Source organism: Echeneis naucrates, chromosome 11, assembly GCF_900963305.1.
Source record: "Echeneis naucrates chromosome 11, fEcheNa1.1, whole genome shotgun sequence".
In the NCBI taxonomy this organism is placed as follows: domain Eukaryota; kingdom Metazoa; phylum Chordata; class Actinopteri; order Carangiformes; family Echeneidae; genus Echeneis; species Echeneis naucrates.
In genome coordinates this window covers 8,936,042-8,952,411 of record NC_042521.1, presented here as the reverse complement: position 1 = coordinate 8,952,411, position 16,370 = coordinate 8,936,042, and the positions used below count along the sequence as shown (strand labels likewise).

At 40.4% G+C, this 16,370-nt stretch overlaps 1 protein-coding gene across 2 annotated transcripts in view; it reads right to left on the bottom strand.

Moving 5' to 3' along the window:
* Positions 1-16,370, bottom strand: part of znf704 (zinc finger protein 704) — a 40,282-nt gene that overhangs the window by 17,092 nt on the left and 6,820 nt on the right. The window lies entirely within an intron of this gene.

Sequence of the window (16,370 nt, the reverse complement as noted above, 5' to 3'; positions counted from 1 at the left end):
ATGCACACACACACACACACACACACACACACACACACACACGAACACGCGCACACTATACATACACACACCGCTATCGGGGTTCCCCTCTATTAAATATTACAGTAGCAGGTGCAGAGGACAATGATTAGAAAACAGACTTGAGGGCTGCTTAAAAAACAACAACACTCAGATTAGATTGGTGCAGAAAGATTGGAGTGAGGCAGATGAGGGACCGAGGTTTTAACAAACTCAATTACATAATAATTCACTTCAATCTTAAACTGTCAGAAGTAATAATGTTGGTGTATTTCTCAACCATACTGAGGCCAGAGTCACCCGTGCCCCAACACACACACGCCACACCTCATGTTCGCTACCTTATATTTTAACAAAGCCAGCCATGAGCCTTGTTTTCAGTTTACACAAAGGCCCAGGTGTTATGTTTGTACATTTTTTTATATTACCTTTTGTGTCTTCATGCACTGAACTAATCCCCTGATAACATTGCATTTCTTAGTGCTCAGTGCTTTCCCAAAAACAGGCTCTACACATAAACCAGCTTGAGAGGATACTGTTGAGACTCTGACAACAAAAGCATCCATGTTTGCTCTTTTAAGGCTTAACTGCAATACTTCTATGTAATCATCAGCTTTGAAAAGCAGTGATTTCTTTTCTATTTTAACTGGTGCACTCTGAAATCATGGTCTTGATTGATAGGCATTCTACACATAACAAGGGCTATCAGTCTACAGCATAATAATCTCATGTTTTCTAGGTGTGCCAACAATAGACAGAAGATAAAAAGGAAAAACAAAGCAAAAAGAAAAGTTCAAATGTATACTGAGATGCTTGCCAAATAATTACAACATCCCACTTCATGTCTATTTATTTTCCTATTTTAAAATAGAATCCTCTAAAAAAAAACCCAAAGAGCACTCACTAATGATGGTAAAATAAGAGTACAGTCAGAACCCAGAGGAACTATTACAAAAACTGATTTTCATACACTAAGGACACAACGGTAACAATGAATGTAATAGGTGTAATGATAGAGCCACACGATTTAAGATGCAAAGCATGATGATGTCGGAGATGGAAGAAGAAAGAGAGGTAGGAGGTGGAAGCAGGGATAACCCAGCTTGACACACACACACACACACACACACACAGACGTCGAGTGATGGGCTTTCCCTGAATTGATGTTGCTGTATGGCCTAATGAGCAGAGGGAATATACACGATCTCAGTGCTCCAAGCTACTCATTTGGCCTTGTGTGTGTGTATGTGTGGGATTGTTTGTGGGTAAATGTGTCACTGTCTGTAGGATGTTTATTGTGTTTTTGGTGGTGTATGTGTGGTGGAGAAAGAGTGAGACGGAGAGAGAGAGAGACAGTACATGTGGTGAGGGGGCCGTACACTGATGTGAACAAAGACAGCAGCCATGAGAGTCATGACGACCTTTAAAGTGGCTGGCTGGTGAACATTCTCCGTCTCTCCCCCCACCCGTCATTTCCTTTTTTCCTCTCTCTCTCTCTCTCTCTCTTCATCGCCTGTCTTTCTCCATCCACTGACTCCCTTTCTCTCTGATGTTGGATCTACACTGTCCATCCATATGATGCAGTGCTGGCGCAAACAAAAGGAAGTGGCTTGAGGAAAAACAGTATCTAAGTCCATTGTCAGAAATCGAGTAAACGAAGAGCTGAAGAGTGAGTAGACAGACAGACTGGACAGAAAGGAGAGAATGCACGTCTCTCAGACTCTTTGTTCTGCTCTTTTCCCTTTGGCTTGGTGTAGCATAATTATTTGTGTACCATAACTGGGCCAAAAAAAGAGCCCAGGTCCAGTGCAGACTCGAAGGGCTTACTTAAAATCATGAGAAATGTATGGTTCAGAGGGACCTCCTGATCAAGACAAAATATGGAGCATTTCTTTTCTTTTTCCTTTTTTTTTTTTAACACAAAATAGTTTACAACATTGTTGGCAAGATATGACAAGATATAATGTTAACTCTCTGAAATGCACACAAATTATTTGCATTTGGCTATAATGATATTTATTGATTTTATCAGCGCTGTTGAGCTTTTGAGTTGGGACTCAAATACCCACTGGTGTCCTAGTACATTAAACATAACACACAACAGTTAAATGAGAGGAGCTGTACCCCTCTCATATTTGTTCAGTAAACATGAACTGTCAGCAGATGTTTAAAGCACAAAGGCTGGAAACACCTTACCCCAACCAGCATGTCTAAAACTCACACATTTTTTTCTAATCTGTTGCAGCGCAAGAAATTACAATTAGAACAAATTACATGGCGATTAAGTGTATTAATGGTATGCTGTAGTTTACAAAGGGTTATTATTCCCTTCACTATTCCTTGATACACTGACTTCCTGGACTCTTCTGAACACTGGGAACACACAGTATTTCCTTAAATTATTCATTTAAGACTAAATATTGAACAAAAAGCGTGACATGCTGAATTTTATTGTCAAAATGTATTTAATATTAATTTGTTTGACTTCAATAAGCATTTTATTCATAAGAATTGTGTTTATTCATCTCAGTGATTACAAAAAAAAACAGTCATCTAAGAAGGGTTTGTTTTGTACTTTTGTGAATGAATGGTTCAATATAAAATGATTTTCTTAATGAATGCAGGATCATAAAATGGCATCATATCAGAATGGGTGATTATCAAAGGTTTGGCCTGTATGCCCTCGCATTTCCCACATTCTACTTTTTCCCTTTCCGCTTTCAGCTTCTCTAGTTTCTTTCCACATTAGCAGTGTGTGTTTCTGTGTTCATTACAGTGTTTAGTAGCAAGTGCTGTGGTGATAATGGAGGTCGTAAGAGCGGCACAAGAGTATCCAGTAGTCCAGACTAGGTGCCAAATGCTCCTTTCTCTTCATCTACTCTCTGGACACACAGACACAGACATAACCTGCCATTAAATGTCATACAATTCACAGACATAAACACACACAAGTAGCCTTTTAATACCATTCACCTTGATTACGAACACCTTGGCTGTAACCACAGTAGGAGCAGACAGACACACACCGACACTTCTATACACATCTCTAGCCCCTCAGCTCCCAGGAGACTGATACACACACACTGGAGGAAGGGGCCTCTTTCCCAATTACACCTAGAAGAAGGGGGTAGCTGTGTGTGTCAGTGTGCATGTGAGTGTGTGTGTTTGTTAAAGGTGGTCATAAATGCCCCTGGAGATTGAGCTGACGGAGAGCATAATAAAAGGCCTATCAGCTGGTCCAATCGCCTCACACAGCCTCCAGGCAGGACAAAGGATCTGCCCGCCACTTCAACATTTACCTAAAGGCCTTTTACTTACACCCCTCCCCCTCATCCCATCCCCACTCTTCCTCTTCCTACCCAGTTTACTCACTATTTGTGAAATTGTTAACCTTTACTTGCCCAGAGAAAGTTAACTCAGCTTTTTTTTTCTCCATCCTTTCCCTTCTTGACAGTTTTTCATTTACAGAGCTCAAATGGTAAAAGCTCTGCACAGCCAGCTTAATAGATGTTTGCGAAAGACCAAAAAAGGAAGGAAAAAAAAAAAATCACAAACATATTTCGTTGGCATTTCTTTGGCCATTGAAATGGTGCTTGAGAAAAAAAAATTGAGAAATGGAAAATGGGAAAAGGAGACAGAGGAAGAGAGGGGAAGGGTATTTTTGTTGGAAGGTCTCCATCAGGTGAGCATCATTTCGGATTAATTTACTGCTGGGTGGTATAAGGATGTGACACTGAGCGTGAAGAAGCCACCATGACAAAGATGGAGCGATAGAGAAAGGGGGGGCTGGAAAGTCCAATGTTCCCCTCTTCCCTCTCAACCATGTCAACAAGTCCATATAAAGATTCTACTGCTCCATTTTCCCATACATTTCCACCCATGGTGACATTCACAATGACAAAAACAAGATATCTATATTAACTTTAACGGGAACAATATTGCAATAATCCTCTCATAATAAGAGGAGTGACTTTGATATTTTATGCACTGGTTATCCAATTCAGTGTCATTGATAGCGGCAGACAGATGTGGCTTTATTTTTAACTCGAATCACAAAAACACACAAACATGAAATTCCTAAAGACTAAAATGATGATTAATTCTTAAATGAAGAACACTGTAAGGTTTTGTTTGTTCAACATCTGGCTTCATTTCTCAAACTCCAACATAATGCTGTCTATAGAGGAAGTCCTCCTTGCATAGAAGGAGAATTGATGCATCAAATGCAAAACCTCGAATATTCACTTCTGTTAATTGGACTTTTTGCTAGGAGTAAAAGATAAGTCAAAGTCAAAGTCAAAGGCAACTTATTTCAAATCCCAGACATTTGTTTTTCCAGCTGCACAGCACTTCAGTCTGACTGTTAATGATAGAAGAAGAGCACAAAACTGTAATCTTGAAAAGTATATACAGGGGAAATTACCCCCTTTGTCGAAAAGAATCAAGAACAATGCTGTCATGCTAAAATTTCACACAAGGCATGCTTGTCTTTTGTAACCATATTTCAACACAAAAGAGTAGATACTGAGGCTATGGACGGTGACAGAAAAAGCAGTTAACATAGGAATCAATAGGTAACACAAACAAATACAAACGTTTCACATTAAATTTGCATTATCGACTATTCTTTGTTCTCCAAGACATCAGCATTTTCTAAGCATAGATTGTTCCTTGGTATGTAGCGTGGGATCAACCCGCTTTTTGAATTTGTCTCCAATTAATAAACACAATACATAAGAAGGAACTTCACAATGTAAAACCATTAAGCTGCATAAATATGCCTGGACTCGTAAATTTCACTTCCACAACCTGCATATGACTGTGTGTGAGTGTGTGTGTGTGTGTGTGTGTGTGTGTGTGTGTGTGTGTGTTTTTGTGTGTGTGTGTGTGTGTACGTGTCAGTATGCTGCACACGTCTTCACTGCTAATGCTTTGAGCAGCCATGAGAAAGGCAGAGAATTGATGGATAATTTCAGCCACCTACACTCCAATTGTCACTTATCTCTTAGGTCAACGTTGCGTGCCTTTGTTTACTACTCCTGTTATTCAAAAGTTAAAAAAAAAAAAAACAACACTGCAAACTTTAACTGTAAATAATATGAATCACAACTGAGACAATGATGCGTCTTTTCTGTCTATCTGCCGGTCTGTGATATCATAATCATTTGTGAATGTGTGTGTATGCACCAACCATTAATCATTAACCCTTCCTATGGGGGTTGAATGCAAATAATTAGCATATTTGTATACATAATTAGAAATGGACATTTGTGGGTATGTTCAGTATACATCTTATTTAATTTCTGTGTATATTTTAAATTACCCCTATTTTACACCAAAGCAGCATTTCCATGGTGAAGACCATCTCGAAGGAATTGGACATTAGTGAGATTCGTGGCGTAAAAAGGCAGAATTTCAATATTGAGATTGGTGCCAAAATTCGACACAGTTGTTTGTCAGTGAGCACTCAGACAAACAACTTGTACTCATCTCACAGTGGTCATTGCTACAGATTTCATATGCCAGTGGAAGTTAGCCACACTACCTCTCTGACGACGGCAGAAACACAGCTGAGCCGTGGGCTTAACATCTCTCTCTGTCAGTCAGAGGAAAAACAGTCACACGCACACACATGCACACACAGAAAAAGGCAGCGGAGAGAGGAGACAAAGGAAGAGAGGGGAGGGCTGAAATGTGGGAGGGTGGGAGAGACGTCGGGGGGAACGAAGGGGGGAAATGAGCGGGAAAACAGAGATGGAAAGCATAAGATAGCACAGAGGGAGTCAGGGGAGGTGAAAGCTGGACAGAACAGGTGGAAAGCAACAATGGAAAGCTCATCCAACCATCTGGGTAAAAGGGTATGATGAAAGCAAGACAGAGAGAATAAAAAAGAAGGCTGATAAGTGGACAGTGAGGATCTGGCGAGAAACTGACACAAAAGGGTGAGGAAAAAAGGGTAAAGGGGAGGAAGAGAACAATTTTATGCAGTTTGTTCTTTGATTCAATTGTGATCAGTACAACATTGCCTCTTACCTCACACCTGGCACAAAGCATCTGGCTTAGAATGAGCTGAAATCAATTGCATGATTAACCAACCAAGACCCAATCACTGTTACATTATGTGCCCATTATCAAAATATTAGGTGCCCATGTGCTCAGTATACTGAAAATGTGGTTCATGATCAGGTCAGGTAGGTTAGGTGGCCCGCAATAGATCAGAGCTTTATTTGTGGCATCTTGAATACGTCTTGGATATGAATGTGAGACAGAGAAGCACTCCTTCACCTGGACAACTACAATGTCTGCAATTTAAAGATGAACCACTGTTCTTTATACTCCTCCTAATATACCAAAAGATGTCTAATGTAATCTGGTTTCCTTGTGAAGCTGGGTCAGAACATTGTGTCACTCAGCCCTTCCTTCCCAAGAAAAACATTTACCTCTAATCCAATGCACTGCACAACACTGGCCAACAAATGACAGTAACTCTGTGTAATCTCCGTGTGAGAAAGTGGAAATTGCAGCTGTAACTAACATGCAAGATGCCAAAAGTCAGAAGAGGATATAAAAACAATGGTTTCCTTGAGATAATCTTCCTGGATGAAAGTGTGTTGAGTTGAGTAAAGGACTATTGTGCTAAACTTCCCGACCCTCCAACAAAGACCCACTACAGAGCAGCTGACGGAGGCACCAATGTTTACATAGATGTCAATGGGAGTTCATGAATTATGCATACTATATGGAAGACTATTTGTGTGCTACATGGTTTGTGTGTGTGTGTGAAAATTCAGTGTTTGCAGACCTAAACTCCGGAAGTGCTTTTGTGTACATCTGCATGTGTGTGTCTCTGTTAATATGTGTGTGCGTGTGTGTGTGTGTGTGTGGCTAATGGGGGTGTTGTATTTCCTTCTATCAAGGCAGTGAGCCTCATACGGAAGAGAGAAAATAAGCACGAGAGAGAGGCTAAGAGAGAGAGAGAGAGAGAGAAGCCCCTGGTAAACACATCCATTTTCAGCTCATAGTGAGGTAATGCTGCCAAAGCTACCACAATCCTCACACACATTCATCCATCCAATGGTGTGTGTATGTGTGGGGATTGTGTGATGTGTCTGAGGCACACATGAGGGGAAAAAAATGCACACAAGTTCTGCTGGCAGCCCTCTAGTCTGGCAGAACATCGCAGTCCCACCCAACCAAACCCCCTGAAATCATTGTGCGCGCGCACACACACACACACACAAACACACACACACACACACACACACACACACACAATACAGCTCACGTGGGAATCAAGTTCAGCTTGTCGAACCCAAATCAAAACAAAAACAAGCTCATGTGCAGATGCTGGGGACTCACGTGACCAAGGCCACTGGCTCCCATTGTTTACAGGGAGGGAGGTGATACGTCTAGTTTGAGCAAACTGCTGCCTTGTTGATATTACGAGCTCAATGATGGTGGGCAAGGGATGCGTGTGTGTTGAGGAAAACAGGAGATGGGCTTGGCGACCTCTCCCAGGAGGGGGTTGGGGGGGTAACTGTACCAGCAGCTGTCTTCTGAATTCCAACACCTCAGTAAATGTGCACACTACTAAACGCTCACACACTAGATTAACCCCAAAGCTGAAAGTGTCACCGCTGACTGTTCAGTCTTTTACAAGATGTTGTGTACACTGACAAGAGACAACAACCTGAGGATAAGCTAGACGGTGAAAAACTAACCTTTGCCTTCAGGGGAGTTGTGTGTGTCTGCATGTGTGGGTGTGTTTTTTGTAACCATGCCACTGCCTGCCGGCTCACAGGTGAAGCTGGAGAAGTTAATGACAAATGTCTTTGAAGAACAAAGGACAGCAGAGACAGAGAGACAAAGAGAAATTGAGTGTGGGTAAAAGGCCAGGAGAGAATATTGCACAGACCCCCAACAGAGAGGAGATAGAACAACTGCAGATCTATCTTATTTGAAAGGGTGGGTGGTTGTGTGGCAAGGGCCAATTAGATTTGGTATGATGGTGAAGCAGCGGGAGTCCAATACTTAAAATTGGTCAATTCCAGCACTTCTTACAGAAAGAGGACGTTCATTTCGAGTTGATTTCTGAGGGAAAGTCAGAAAGATCAAAGCAACACATTAGAGAGCAAACATATTAAAAGTTCAGAATATATCAAAAAACTAAGATAAGATGACAGGACTGCATATTGAATTTTCACAACTTTAAGCTATTTGCTTGAACACAACTTCAGTCCACCTGCGAGTCTGTCACATACAGTTCCGCTTTAAGTGACAATAAAAGAAGAAACATCTGCCTTATTGGTTTCTCTTTGTGTTGCTTTACTGTATGTTTTTGTAGCCAAGTGTCTGAGCTGTAGACCTAAAAGATGATGAATAGTCATTTAAATTCTCTTTTGGAAGTGGCGAGTAGGTTATTTACAGTTCTGGTCGGCTGCCTACTTTGAGCTTTAGATCTTATTGGAGACACCAAAGATCATGGAAGCTCCTTATTGGATTATGAAGTAAAGGGATATTCTACTGTTGTCCTATGCGGTAATTTTATGTAGATCGGCTCTGGCAGATGGCTTTTAGATGTCAAGCGCGCAAATGGCTAACTTTCAATTAACTTTATCACTCCCTTCTCACAACATAAGGTCTCTTTGTTCAGTAAGACATCTGTGGGATAGTTTTGACTAAATGTGTGGCTTATTTAACTGTGTACTGTTGAGCAGAATTCACAGGATGCCAACTGTTGAGATGATTCATGTCAAATCTTTCAAATTTTTTGAAGCCTTAATGTTATTTCTGTCATTTAATATGAAGCTACAGCTAAAAGTATATCAAGTAAATCTGTGCTAAGAGGGCCTCCGATGCATGTTCCAACAGCAATTTAAGTTTGTATGAAAGCTTTATTTTCTATCTCAGAGGTGAAATTACATGCCACCTCGCTAAACACATTATAAGGTCTCCTGTGGTGTAAATATCTTTAATACATCTGTTAGTCCAGAAGGTGGATCCACACTACATCTGGGAATTAACATCAGTGGGCATCGTGATTTTGATTCATTACACAAGTTAGGATAATTTGAAGGTGCCGTCTGGTTGACAAATTTGTCAGCCAAGTTGCATTTTTTGAGTTTGTACTGGTTAAATGTATAAACTGATACTGTTTATACAGTATCAGTAAACTGATAAACTGATACTGTTTATACAGTATCAGTATCTGATACAAACTGCATAAACTGATGGTTTGCCTTAACACCGTTTACAGCCTGAGATAACAACAACAATGATTGTTTTCTTGTTTGCATTCAACATATGTTCCCTATAACATCATGGAAGGACACTATGGGGATTCAAGGTCAGTTTTCCGATCACAGTGGTGTCACGTCTTGTCTTTCCAAACTGCTAATTGCCAGGTAATTGGTTTCCTACCATTATTAGTGACTTGCCTGTGACTGCACGAGTACAAATACAATTGACAGTATTGACTGTGGTGGTAAAAAAAAAAAAAAAAGAGTGCTTGAGGCTGTTGGAAGATGTACGATTTATCTGAGTGGCTGCACAAATAAACATCTGTTAGGAAAGGAGGAGGACACCTGTGTTGTGACCTGATGTGACCTACAGGGGGGAAGAGGGGTGGGGGGGGCGCATGTGTATCAAAGACAGCAACAGACAGAGAGAGATTCTGGTGAATAATATAACTGAGCTGATATGTTAATCATATGAAGTTCCTGCTTCCATAATGTCTTTACATCCCCGTGGGTGTATGTGAGACAAGAGTAAACACGTGCACACACACGCAAATAATCTGATGAATAGATGGACTGACTGTACTAAACAAGCCATGCTGAACTGTTTGGCAGTCACAGTTTTTAACTGCATTTTTCCATGTTTCATTCCAAGTCCAGAGGAAAGACTCATCTGGGAGGAATCACATTGCTCCCTTTTAAGATCTGTGCCTGCAAATTTCAAGAAGCATACAAAAATTGTTTTTTAATATCACTCTGTCGTTCATCAAATTGAGCGTCTCATTTGATTAAGCGAACATTTAAGAAAGCCCCGCGTTAAAATGATGTGGTGAGCAGCTGATATCTTCTGCCGTTGGATGAACCTGTCAAAGAATAATTAATGTTCTTGAGCAAACTGTCATGAACAAAGAAGTGAAGTCATTATAATGTGATCTTTAAAGCAGGAAAAGCCGACAAACTGGGTATGAAAAGTAAGTTGGAGTGCTATCAAATCGAGGCTAGTGCACATATACCACAACACACATACATTCACACACATCACGAGGGCACCTCCACCCTATCTTCGCCAACCCCTCCATCTTACCGCACCCACTCTGCTAAACTGCGATAAAATTGATGAGCGACACTCAAATTAAAACGGGGCTACAATTATGACACCCTCATGCCGTGCTCTTAATTAGTACATCTCCATTTTAATTAATAAAGCCTGTCAGCCTGACAGATATCAATAATTCACAACCGACAGGTCAATGGAGCCTCAAAATTGATGGCCATAATTAGAAATAATGCAGGGAGGGAGGACTTTGGTAGGGCTGGGTTTGTTTTTAATAGGTTATACTTGAGAAGCATGTCACCTCCCTGCTGTGTCACAATGTCTTTGCCCCAAACCAAAACTCTGCCTGGGTCAGTACAGTAATATTAATACTAATTTATGATAGGAGAGGAAAAATAATTAATTGTATAATCCCCATTCCCTACATTTTGGAATCAAAATTTGTTTTTCACATGCAGTTTTGAGTTTTTCCTCTTCGCTGTTTGAGCATTTATTGTTTATTACACAAACAATATATATATGTGCAGACAAAACTGCACATAGAATTTGTCAGACGTCAAGCAATGTAGTTCACTCTGTACACTAAACCGAATAAGCAGAGATGTTGTATGGTAGATTGTGTTCAACAGACAAATCATGAAACAATTATTGTGCATTTTTTCAGCTTTTTGCATACTAACATTAAGTGTGCCAACTTTACTGGCTAGTTTGGGTGAAAGCTTCACTGCATCTGAGAAAGAATGGGTGTTCAATGAACTGTAAACTCATTCAAGCCCCTCATTAGTACTTCTTACTCATTAGTGCTTAGTAGTTCTGTTTGGACATGCTGTGTGACACTTAACATCGCTGTCAATTAGTGTATACCGTAGAAAACCATAATGCACATCTGTCGATAGAATCATTAGACGTTTTTATTTCTCCTACAGCGCTTTGCGCCATCAGTCCATTAAAGCTGAGGACTATGGATTAGTCTGAAGCAACACAGGGCCCACAAAGCCTGCTGTCACATAAACATTGGCTTTGAGGCCCTGCACTATGTGCAGCAGATAGTAGGCATGCAACACAAAAACAACTTTATGAATAAAACTACTACAAGGTTTAGCATATTAGTGACATTTTCTGTGAGGCTTTAGATTAATTCGTCTGTTAATTCATGATATTTAGTCACCTTCCATTGACACCCAAACTCCTGAAAAGATGCGTTATGTTTATTCTCAATATCAATGGCTGCAAATTGATTTTTGCTGATAGGTTCAAAATGAGTGTTCCACATGATAAGTCAATTCTGCAAATAGTGTCAAAGAAATCACCGTGGTGCGCCCAGAGTGTCACATATGTTATTTCAATAAGCTATAGGCTGTGCATTTCATTTAACCTGCGTGGAGTGAACCATCAGGGTGGGAAATGGTTCAGATCTTATAATTTGATGTTTTGATGTTTATATTCTCAGAAACTGATCTTGTAATTAGAATGCCATATGTACACCAATGAACTTGCAAGTGGCTACAAATCTTTTTGTTTTTTGAGTGAATGTAAATCTTGGAATGAGATCACAACAGCACACACACATTGCCCACAGTGCATTGCTTTGGCTAAAGATCACAGCGAATTTTTGGCTGACCAGAGACTAATCAATGGTTAACTATTCCTCCTCTCCCACTCCCTGAAATTCAGCATGCTTAATTAAAGACACAATTTGCATATAAATTTGAACTTACAATTCTGCTTCTGCTCCTCAGGCATTGTAGGTAGTGGTTCACTCAGGAGCCAGAACCTGTGCTCAATGTGGCTCTGGCTAATGGGCCTCAGATGCTGACAAAGAGTGAGGACTTTGGCTTTGAATGGGATACTTGCAATGAATCTAAATACATGCTAACAGCAGGGTGGGCAGCATTGATTGGGGATAATCAACTCAAAAAAAGTCTCAATCTGGTGAAAATATTTGAGTTAGTTTTTTTTTTTTTTTATGTACACAGTCTGGTCAACGTAAAGAGGATGGCCCCTGCCAAGACCTTCTAGTTATACTAGTCAACCTGGAGGAAACACTGGCAAGCCAATTTTAGCTACTTTCTAGAAGGCTGTTAGGGTGCGTGCTGGTAGAGACAGAAAAAGCCAATAAACACTAACCTGATATTTAAGTAATCTGTGTAGGACATTGTTTAATAAGATGTGCTCCCTCAAGAACATTACTCATGCTAAAAATGACAACCTAAGGCACACAAGGTGCTCTTGTCTCAGCTGGTTTTTGTATCTCTTGAGCCTTTATTCTTTTCCAGCAGCGAGCTGATCTCATTTTGTCCCATTAAACTGAGTTATATCATGCAGAGACACTAAAGATGGAAAGTGGGAGGTTAGAGAACTGATCTGATATTACAACTGTACACATGATAGCTAATATGTAACGATGACAAATACGAGATCACGTTGCTCTAAATTTAGAGTATTTGCACTGGTTATCTGATACGCTCAGAATTGATTTTCAAATTTTGCTAATACTTTTCACAACAGGAATACACCTGGTACTGAGATATTATCACAGACAATTTAACCCCACAGGAGCTAGACTGACAACCTCAGCTTGGTCCCAACTGGATTTTCTGAAACATACTTCAGGTTTTTCCAATCACAACTCCTAGACAATGAAAATTACTCTTGATAAGCTAATTGATAATGACATTTCAATTTGTTTTCAAATCAATAGTTTGACACTTTGATATATATGTGTGTGATAGTTTTTGCGTTGTGTAGTTTAACAGAAAACTCAACTCAATTTGGTCAGTTAATTTGTTGCTGCAAAATCCTCATTATTCAATCAGATCACAGCGCATTGATACTGGGGGAGCGAGTCCGTGAATGAAAGGGAAGAGATGTCTTTTCAGATGGTAATCCCATGGTTTGGGAACTCTGCTGGCATTCAAACCAGAAAAATTTAAATTTGGAAAGTGCTTAGCATCTTTCTGACTCGCTCTGTCAGTCACTCTGTGGAGAACGCAAACTCCGCTCAGGCTCACGCTCCGCCCTTTGCTCCTTTCCTAATTTTGAAACCCTGAAACTTCGAAACGCCCTCCTTCGCCACAAACACAAACATATTGTGCAAAAGCTACAGTTATAAGAGCAATAACTGAAAAAGTTAAGAATAATCAAGGGCGATAAACAAAACCTCTAGCATAGGGAAAACAGTCAGGTGACAGTGCCACATCACTTTATTAATGCTTTCTCAATTATACTCTGAAGGTCTTGGATGGGGAGTCTGTTTCCCTGTTCCAGGTCAGGAGATGGCTAATGCACGATATTAGTCTGGCTTGGTTAGCAATTCGTCAACAATGAAAATGATCAACAGGAAGAAACTATTTTGTTTTGGCAAATTATCTGATTTGAAGTTTGTTCCACTCATCCTTACTAACAACCTTGCTGTCATTTACATCTACATGTGATGATTAGTTAGCATAAATCAAATCTGATCATCGTGTTGGGCCTGGATATAAAAAGGGAAAATTATGCAGGGCCAGTAAGGGCTCCAGTTATTTTAAGAAATCTGAGTAAACTTCGTTCAAGTTAGAAAGGAAGGACTAACAGTTGGCAATGCGAGGAGGAGAAGACTTTAACCGCTAGATCTGTTGTTTTTGGGTTTTGCAATAATAAGCAGAGCACTCTCTTGATTTCCCCTTCAACTAAGGTTATACTTCACTTCCCCTGCTAGCAATTAGTCTCCAAAAAGCTATTTGTCAAAAGCTGAGTCATTCGTTTCCACTGGTCTGCACCCGCCAGCTCTTGTTACAATTGACTGTTTCCTGCATAGAGAAAACATAAACCCTTGGAGTAAAGAGCGGGCCCAGCAGCTGGCTAAGACCACACTCTGACAATGTGTACAGTTGTCTGCACGTTTGCTAAAGAGAGAATCACACAATAACTGTGATGTACACAAATTAGAAATCTGCCACAGTGAGCAATTCCTGACTCTTGAGACAAAGCACAAAAAAATATTGCATAAAGAATACTGTTTTGTGGCCATTTGGGAGTTGGACCAATGCAGGAAATACAGTAGGTCAATCATCGAATGACACCTATTGATTTTTGGCGCAGGATCTGGTGAAATGCTGGGCGAAGTAAATGTGCTGTAAACATATACGAAGAAGGAAGTTACTCAATAAAGAAATGGGAGCTGGACCGGGTGACAGACTATGAAATGTAGCTACAAAAAAACCCCTGAGGTCTAACATCTATATAGCACACTGTCATTTTTCCTCTTTTTTCCCAATGATTGCAGATGAGGCATTGGGGTACTTCAGTGACTCCCAGTGAGGTAGGAAACCTATTGTATCTGGGTTACCAGGGACCAGGAGAGCCATCAAACAGACAGACATTTTCTTGGTAGATCACCAGCAGAGAGGGAACTTTTCAGAGTGCAATTAACAACCTCAAGGTCAGACTTCTCTGGAGAGTTAACTCTGAAAAAATTCCTCAGGCATTCTCTCTGTCTCTCTTTTGCTTTATCTTTACTGCTACATGCTCGCTCCATCTCCTTCTCCACACAAACACTCACATTTCCTTCACCCCTTGTTACTCCAACCTTGCCACCATTACTCTGAGCATCCGGTTTCTCTCACTCTCCCCTCTTGTCTCCAGTGCAGAAAAACCTTGCTTTGTGGTCTGAGGGGACACCATTTCTTCCCCGGGGCCAGAGCAGGGCTGAAAATCGGTCGCAGGTGTGCTGAGGATGAGGGCCAAGGTTCTTAATCTTAAAGGCAATAATGGTGCTGTGCACTGAAGAGGTCACTATAGGGATACTTGAGAAAAGAGCTCACGCTCTTACCTGCTCTTGAGATGTGGCAACAATGAACTTGTCATGTTCTTGATTGTATAAGTGCCCTTTCTAAATTGGGCTGAAATTGATTTTGTTTTTTTGAAGTCTAGCCTTGCAGTGAGTTTGATTTAGCACTTGACAAGCACAATAGATCTTTGGATTTTGAGTAAGAGGCTTTGAAGTGCATACACAAAATAATTAGATGTCAAGTATATGCTGTTGGCTAAAATCTGGGACTTTTCATTAAGACATGAAAACCGTCTGTCGTCAAGTCGGGATGAACTTGCTGAACTTTAACTATTAAGACACTTCAAAGTAGGAAGCACGTAAGAAGGGAGTAACAAGCAACTCCTCACTTCTAAAATAAGCTTAATACGTTTTGGTACCTTTGTTGCAGGTGTCTCTTATGCCTCTCTGCACTGTAGCTGTAAAAATCGGCACAATATACCACAGCTTCATACGAACACTTTGGAACATGCAGAAATTACACACGCCCTCCAGGATGCCTTGATTGTGCAAAGGAGGTTACACCTATTTACACATGGCCATCACTTACCTGACAGAATATATCTAAATTCCTGAGATGGAGGCACAGGCAGTGGAAGATAAAGCTCTCTTCTTATGGAAGAACTCCTGCTGACAATTCTTCTTTGACAATTTTTGGCAACAAACTTTCTCTCAATCATTACATCAAAATTGCTGCATGATGAGGGCAAATGCTCATGCATGCATTGACTCTGGCTTTCATGATTTTGCATGGCCTAAGTTGTGGGACCAAAAGGAACTTGGCTTATAAAGTGGTCATCCCTGAGCTAAGGCAACAAGCTGAATTTATCGAAAGACCATGAGGTAATCAATAAGCCATTCCACAACAAGCATATAAATATCAATATTGTTGCAATCCCTATGCAAGGAAGTAATTATATTGGGACAAATGTGAAACTGCTGTCTACTCCATGTGATAGATTGAATTCAAAAACACATTTTTCCTCTTAATTGGAAACAAGAGGGAACCAAATCAATGAATGACAAACAAATAACTTTTATATTTAAAGTAGGACTCAGGACACAGTAATGAAGTTGCTCAGATGGGCTACTTTTACTGTACTTTTTGCAAGTTGACATCTCATCCAGCAGCAAGAGATGAGTAATGAGGAGTGTTGTTCAATAACAGTAAAGGGTTCTACAAGATATTAGTGTCTCATAGCTAATCCTGAAGGAGTGTTGTTTCTTTATTAGAAGACACGCCACGCCATGT